The 7,500-nt window shown below is 55.3% G+C and overlaps 3 non-coding genes across 3 annotated transcripts in view; all 3 read left to right on the top strand.

Annotated features, from left to right (window-relative positions):
* The first annotated feature begins 3,778 nt into the window (after positions 1–3,778).
* LOC126313530 (small subunit ribosomal RNA) lies at positions 3,779–5,670 on the top strand. The gene has a single exon (XR_007555215.1). It is a non-coding gene; the product is annotated as a small subunit ribosomal RNA (ribosomal RNA).
* Positions 5,671–6,038: 368 nt separating this feature from the next.
* Positions 6,039–6,193, top strand: LOC126313617 (5.8S ribosomal RNA). Its single transcript, XR_007555272.1, has one exon. It is a non-coding gene; the product is annotated as a 5.8S ribosomal RNA (ribosomal RNA).
* A 188-nt stretch (positions 6,194–6,381) lies between these two features.
* The window catches only part of LOC126313560 (large subunit ribosomal RNA), a 4,222-nt gene continuing 3,103 nt past the window's right edge, over positions 6,382–7,500 (top strand). Inside the window, exon 1 of the ribosomal RNA XR_007555241.1 lies at positions 6,382–7,500. This exon is cut by the window's right edge and continues 3,103 nt beyond it. This is a non-coding gene — a ribosomal RNA (large subunit ribosomal RNA).

Raw genomic sequence — 7,500 nt, 5'->3', positions numbered from 1 at the left:
CTCATGAAGAGTTATATCAAGTATGCCAAATTCCCGCTGTCCCTATACATGCAGTAAGTTCGTCATGGGCGCTGGCCGGCAGGCCGCGAGACCTGACGCCCGGCGGCAAAGAGTGCCCCTCTGAGGATATAGATGTTCCGTTCCGCCGCACAATGGTGACGGTGACCGCTGCCTGCGGTGGCAACGCTGGGCAGAGTCGATACTCGCCGTGTGGTGGAAGGTAAACATTATGCGGTACATCAGTACTTTCCTAATAGTTCGGTCGTCTCACGGCACTGCTTAGTAAATGATGCAAGGCCACATATAGATGATTTATGCGAATGTCCCTATACGTGCTGTAAGACTGGGCACACAACGTGAATCGCACGTCAGCCACACACTCGAACATGCACCACTCTCGGCCTGCAACGGAGACACACAATACGTAAACATCTGGAATGCGACAATGTCGAGTGCATCCTCTCTGCCACATTGCACCGTCGACACTATGATAACCAGAGCAGTAGGTCCACCTATAAAAGCACAATACCCCACTCCTCCGACAACTACCATTGCTCAGATAAACCAACACACATCCTACACAGAGGGGCACCAAATATCACCCCCCGCCCTCGTGTTATACCACATGAAAAATTGCAGAAGTGAGAGACACAGATCCGCCAGCCTCTTGCTACAAGCATCGAACCGACGTGACGTATCTGACGGTGACTCAGGCATCCGCGTACTGCCACCACTATCCACCCCCCCCCCTCTCTCTGCCCCCCTTCCCACACAATACCAAATTTAACCAACTTTATCGCTTAACCTAACTGTGGCTGTACCAGATTATCGCTTAACCTAACTGTGGCTGTACCAGATTATCGCTTAACCTAACTGTGGCTGTACCAGATTATCGCTTAACCTAACTGTGGCTGTACCAGATTATCGCTTAACCTAACTGTGGCTGTACCAGATTATCGCTTAACCTAACTGTGGCTGTACCAGATTATCGCTTAACCTAACTGTGGCTGTACCAGATTATCGCTTAACCTAACTGTGGCTGTACCACATTATCGCTTAACCTAACTGTGGTTGTACCACATTATCGCTTAACCTAACTGTGGTTGTACCACATTATCGCTTAACCTAACTGTGGTTGTACCACATTATCGCTTAACCTAACTGTGGTTGTACCACATTATCGCTTAACCTAACTGTGGTTGTACCACATTATCGCTTAACCTAACTGTGGTTGTACCACATTATCCCTTAACCTAACTCAAGTTGTCCCTTAACCTAACTCAAGTTGTCCCTTAACCTAACTCAAGTTGTCCCTTTACCTAACTCAAGTTGTCCCTTAACCTAACTCAAGTTGTCCCTTAACCTAACTCAAGTTGTCCCTTAACCTAACTCAAGTTGTCCCTTAACCTAACTCAAGTTGTCCCTTAACCTAACTCACGTTGTCCCTTAACCTAACTCACGTTGTCCCTTAACCTAACTCACGTTGTCCCTTAACCTAACTCACGTTGTCCCTTAACCTAACCCACGTTGTCCCTTAACCTAACCCACGTTGTCCCTTAACCTAACCCACGTTGTCCCTTAACCTAACCCACGTTGTCCCTTAACCTAACCCACGTTGTCCCTTAACCTAACCCACGTTGTCCCTTAACCTAACCCACGTTGTCCCTTAACCTAACCCACGTTGTCCCTTAACCTAACCCACGTTGTCCCTTAACCTGACCCACGTTGTCCCTTAACCTGACCCACGTTGTCCCTTAACCTGACCCACGTTGTCCCTTAACCTGACCCACGTTGTCCCTTAACCTGACCCACGTTGTCCCTTAACCTGACCCACGTTGTCCCTTAACCTGACCCACGTTGTCCCTTAACCTGACCCACGTTGTCCCTTAACCTGACCCACGTTGTCCCTTAACCTGACCCACGTTGTCCCTTAACCTGACCCACGTTGTCCCTTAACCTGACCCACGTTGTCCCTTTGCCTAACATAGTTCACTGCTCGGAATCTCTGGTGTCGTTGTTATCCTCATGTAGATGTCTTGCGAGTGTTGCTTACTTTCCACATATTCCCGCTATCCACTGTCAATTGTACTGCAATAGGACTATATCGCCCCCCCCCTCCCTCTGTCCCCCTCTTTGTGTCTCTGTCCTCTCAAGCTGGTCGGTCTGGCGTTTGAGTGTTAAATGAGCCTCGCAGCTGTTCAGTTGCATTCAGATGTCGACGCCCTCAGTGTACGTCGTGGTATGGTCTGTGTCCATTGTCCGCTGATGTCGTACGCGTAACCCACACGCTGTACCGATCATCGGTCGTTACGTACAGAGTGAAGTAGTGTGATACGTGTGACCGTACGCTGGCTGTGCCCAACGGTGTCGAATCTCAATTTCCATATGTTGTGCTCGATGCTACTTGTCTCGTCTCCCAATAACAGCTAGGTTGCACTGTGGTACGCCGTAGAGGCGTGTGGGAGGAACGTACGAACGCATTGTATGTCACCCTGGGTCGCTGGGGGTGGTGGTGCGGTGAGTCAGGTCAGGTCAGCGTGAGCCGTCTGATGTAGTGACGCGTGTATTCCGACTTTGTCGTATTGCCTCACACAAAGTGCTACCCTGGTGGACCGCGTTCCATATCTGGGACATGCCGCAGATGCCGGTTGACAGTGGATCGCGGAAGGGACATCGCATACGTGCGCGGGCCACCTTCCACGTGTTCTCTTCTGCACATGTCGCAGTGTGTATGTGGTCTGATGTAGCGTGTCGTGACACATGACATCCTGGCATGCAAGAATTGTTGAATTCGCAAATGTAGGTGGACATCTACGTTTACTGCCCAAGATACGCAAATGAACTGGAAATCCGTTGTTGAGCGGTTGTTCACGCTGGAGGTGAATCTGTGATGGCGACGATCGGTACAGCTATTAACCGGTTGTTTCAGCGGTACCCGCCACATCCACACACGTGACTAGGCCCATGTGGGTATGAAGCGATACGCGGCGGTGGCTTGGTGGGACTGTTCCCGGCCGGTGAAGGGGGGCCGCCCGGCGTGTTGGCCGCGCGCTGCGTGGGCGCACGCGCAACAGGCGGCTGGTGGGGGGCGCCGAGTGGCAGGAGCGCCAGCCGACGGGCCCGGCAGGCGGCGCAGCTACGCTGCGGCGCACCCTGCACGCGGCGCCTGGCGGCCAAAGTTGGTTCAGCCGAGCCCGGTGCGAAGCGCGGTGGACATCTGCAGTGTGCTGGTCTGATTGAGGACTGTGTGCGTTGAGGATGCGCCGCCGCCTGGCACTCGGCGCCGCGACGCCGTCTGCTGCTCGGTCGCCCCAGCGGTTCTCGCAGGTGGTTTGTATCGCAGTTGTGCGGACGTGTTGGCGCGTGCGCTGTTCTGGGAGAGTTCGCTTCTGCACCCAAGTGGGGCTTTGCCCTTGTGTGGCGCTGGCGTTGGAGCTGCCGGTCACCATAGGTGGCGCGTGTTGTCTCCCGCCGGCAATGCCACGACAGCACGCTCCCGGGTCTCTGTCGGCAGCGGCAAGCTCAGTTGGGAGCAAGGGTGTTCTCACTAAAACCGTCTACTCGCCTAACTCCGGGCGATTGCGCCTCTCTCGAAACCGACCAAGTACCTAGGACGGCGCTGCGCGCCGCCGGGACCTGAGAGGGTTTCGAGGTGTATCGTGCAGGGGAGCTCGGCCTCCTCCTGTTTGCAGAATAATTGAGCGGACGCTTGCGTGTTCGCGCGGGCCCCCGGGACACACTCCCGGGCGGCCGGCTGCTCAGCTCTAGTTGACGCAGCTCCCTGGTTGATCCTGCCAGTAGTCATATGCTTGTCTCAAAGATTAAGCCATGCATGTCTCAGTACAAGCCGCATTAAGGTGAAACCGCGAATGGCTCATTAAATCAGTTATGGTTCCTTAGATCGTACCCACGTTACTTGGATAACTGTGGTAATTCTAGAGCTAATACATGCAAACGAAGTCCCGACCAGAGATGGAAGGGACGCTTTTATTAGATCAAAACCAATCGGATTGGCTTGTCTGGTCCGTTTGCCTTGGTGACTCTGAATAACTTTGGGCTGATCGCACGGTCCTCGTACCGGCGACGCATCTTTCAAATGTCTGCCTTATCAACTGTCGATGGTAGGTTCTGCGCCTACCATGGTTGTAACGGGTAACGGGGAATTAGGGTTCGATTCCGGAGAGGGAGCCTGAGAAACGGCTACCACATCCAAGGAAGGCAGCAGGCGCGCAAATTACCCACTCCCGGCACGGGGAGGTAGTGACGAAAAATAACGATACGGGACTCATCCGAGGCCCCGTAATCGGAATGAGTACACTTTAAATCCTTTAACGAGTATCTATTGGAGGGCAAGTCTGGTGCCAGCAGCCGCGGTAATCCAGCTCCAATAGCGTATATTAAAGTTGTTGCGGTTAGAAAGCTCGTAGTTGGATTTGTGTCCCACGCTGTTGGTTCACCGCCCGTCGGTGTTTAACTGGCATGTATCGTGGGACGTCCTGCCGGTGGGGCGAGCCGAAGGGGTGCTTTCGCGTCCCGAGGCGGACCCCGTTTAAATCCTACCAGGGTGCTCTTTGTTGAGTGTCTCGGTGGGCCGGCACGTTTACTTTGAACAAATTAGAGTGCTTAAAGCAGGCAAGCCCGCTTGAATACTGTGTGCATGGAATAATGGAATAGGACCTCGGTTCTATTTTGTTGGTTTTCGGAACCCGAGGTAATGATTAATAGGGACAGGCGGGGGCATTCGTATTGCGACGTTAGAGGTGAAATTCTTGGATCGTCGCAAGACGAACAGAAGCGAAAGCATTTGCCAAGTATGTTTTCATTAATCAAGAACGAAAGTTAGAGGTTCGAAGGCGATCAGATACCGCCCTAGTTCTAACCATAAACGATGCCAGCCAGCGATCCGCCGCAGTTCCTCCGATGACTCGGCGGGCAGCCTCCGGGAAACCAAAGCTTTTGGGTTCCGGGGGAAGTATGGTTGCAAAGCTGAAACTTAAAGGAATTGATGGAAGGGCACCACCAGGAGTGGAGCCTGCGGCTTAATTTGACTCAACACGGGAAACCTCACCAGGCCCGGACACCGGAAGGATTGACAGATTGATAGCTCTTTCTTGATTCGGTGGGTGGTGGTGCATGGCCGTTCTTAGTTGGTGGAGCGATTTGTCTGGTTAATTCCGATAACGAACGAGACTCTAGCCTGCTAACTAGTCGCGTGACATCCTTCGTGCTGTCAGCGATTACTTTTCTTCTTAGAGGGACAGGCGGCTTCTAGCCGCACGAGATTGAGCAATAACAGGTCTGTGATGCCCTTAGATGTTCTGGGCCGCACGCGCGCTACACTGAAGGAATCAGCGTGTCTTCCTAGGCCGAAAGGTCGGGGTAACCCGCTGAACCTCCTTCGTGCTAGGGATTGGGGCTTGCAATTGTTCCCCATGAACGAGGAATTCCCAGTAAGCGCGAGTCATAAGCTCGCGTTGATTACGTCCCTGCCCTTTGTACACACCGCCCGTCGCTACTACCGATTGAATGATTTAGTGAGGTCTTCGGACTGGTACGCGGCATCGACTCTGTCGTTGCCGATGCTACCGGAAAGATGACCAAACTTGATCATTTAGAGGAAGTAAAAGTCGTAACAAGGTTTCCGTAGGTGAACCTGCGGAAGGATCATTACCGACTAGACTGCATGTCTTTCGATGTGCGTGTCGTGTCGCGCAACACGCTACCTGTACGGCAGTGGCCGTGCGCCGCGTGCGGAACCACGCGTGCCTCTCAAAACTAGCGGAAGTGTTGTTGTTGTTGTTGTGTGGTACGAGCGCTGAAGCTCTGGAGCGGCTGGCCTGCGGTACCTGGCGCCTGGCGCCGGTTTTGAATGACGTTCGCCCGAGTGCCTGTCCGCTCCGGTGTGGAGCCGTACGACGCCCATCGGCTGTGAGGCCGTTGGACACAAAAAAAATAGTGGAACAGGGGCCGTCAGACGCCTCAGTCCCGCAAATGCTACTGTCTTGAAAGAGACAGTGGGAGACTGAAAAGGAAAAGATCACCCAGGACGGTGGATCACTCGGCTCGTGGGTCGATGAAGAACGCAGCAAATTGCGCGTCGACATGTGAACTGCAGGACACATGAACATCGACGTTTCGAACGCACATTGCGGTCCATGGATTCCGTTCCCGGGCCACGTCTGGCTGAGGGTCGGCTACGTATACTGAAGCGCGCGGCGTTTGTCCCGCTTCGGAGACGTGGGAGTGTCGTGGTCGCCTGTGTGGCCGGCCGCGTCTCCTTAAACGTGCGATGCGCGCCCGTCGCCTGGCGGTTCGCATACCGGTACTTTCTCGGTAGCGTGCACAGCCGGCTGGCGGTGTGGCGTGCGACACCTCGTACAACGACCTCAGAGCAGGCGAGACTACCCGCTGAATTTAAGCATATTACTAAGCGGAGGAAAAGAAACTAACAAGGATTCCCCCAGTAGCGGCGAGCGAACAGGGAAGAGTCCAGCACCGAACCCCGCAGGCTGCCGCCTGTCGTGGCATGTGGTGTTTGGGAGGGTCCACTACCCCGACGCCTCGCGCCGAGCCCAAGTCCAACTTGAATGAGGCCACGGCCCGTAGAGGGTGCCAGGCCCGTAGCGGCCGGTGCGAGCGTCGGCGGGACCTCTCCTTCGAGTCGGGTTGCTTGAGAGTGCAGCTCCAAGTGGGTGGTAAACTCCATCTGAGACTAAATATGACCACGAGACCGATAGCGAACAAGTACCGTGAGGGAAAGTTGAAAAGAACTTTGAAGAGAGAGTTCAAAAGTACGTGAAACCGTTCTGGGGTAAACGTGAGAAGTCCGAAAGGTCGAACGGGTGAGATTCACGCCCATCCGGCCACTGGCCCCCGCCCTCGGCAGATGGGGCCGGCCGCCCGCGCGGAGCAATCCGCGGCGGGGTCGTGTCCGGTTGCCTTTCCACTCGCCGCGGGGTGGGGCCGTTCCGGTGTGCGGTGGGCCGCACTTCTCCCCTAGTAGGACGTCGCGACCCGCTGGGTGCCGGCCTACGGCCCGGGTGCGCAGCCTGTCCTTCCGCGGGCCTCGGTTCGCGTCTGTTGGGCAGAGCCCCGGTGTCCTGGCTGGCTGCTCGGCGCTATATCTGGAGGAGTCGATTCGCCCCTTTGGGCGCTCGGGCACCAGGCAAGCGCGCGCGGTTCTTCCCGGATGACGGACCTACCTGGCCCGGCCCCGGACCCGCGCCGCTGTTGGCTCGGGATGCTCTCGGGCGGAATAATCGCTCCCGTCAGCGGCGCTTCAGCTTTGGACAATTTCACGACCCGTCTTGAAACACGGACCAAGGAGTCTAACATGTGCGCGAGTCATTGGGCTGTACGAAACCTAAAGGCGTAATGAAAGTGAAGGTCTCGCCTTGCGCGGGCCGAGGGAGGATGGGGCTTCCCCGCCCTTCACGGGGCGGCGGCCTCCGCACTCCCGGGGCGTCTCGTCCTCATTGCGAGGTGAGGCGCACCTAGAGC

The sequence above is a fragment of the Schistocerca gregaria genome, unplaced genomic scaffold, assembly GCF_023897955.1.
Source record: "Schistocerca gregaria isolate iqSchGreg1 unplaced genomic scaffold, iqSchGreg1.2 ptg000483l, whole genome shotgun sequence".
Classification (NCBI taxonomy): domain Eukaryota; kingdom Metazoa; phylum Arthropoda; class Insecta; order Orthoptera; family Acrididae; genus Schistocerca; species Schistocerca gregaria.
This window is presented reverse-complemented; position numbering and strand designations above follow the sequence as displayed.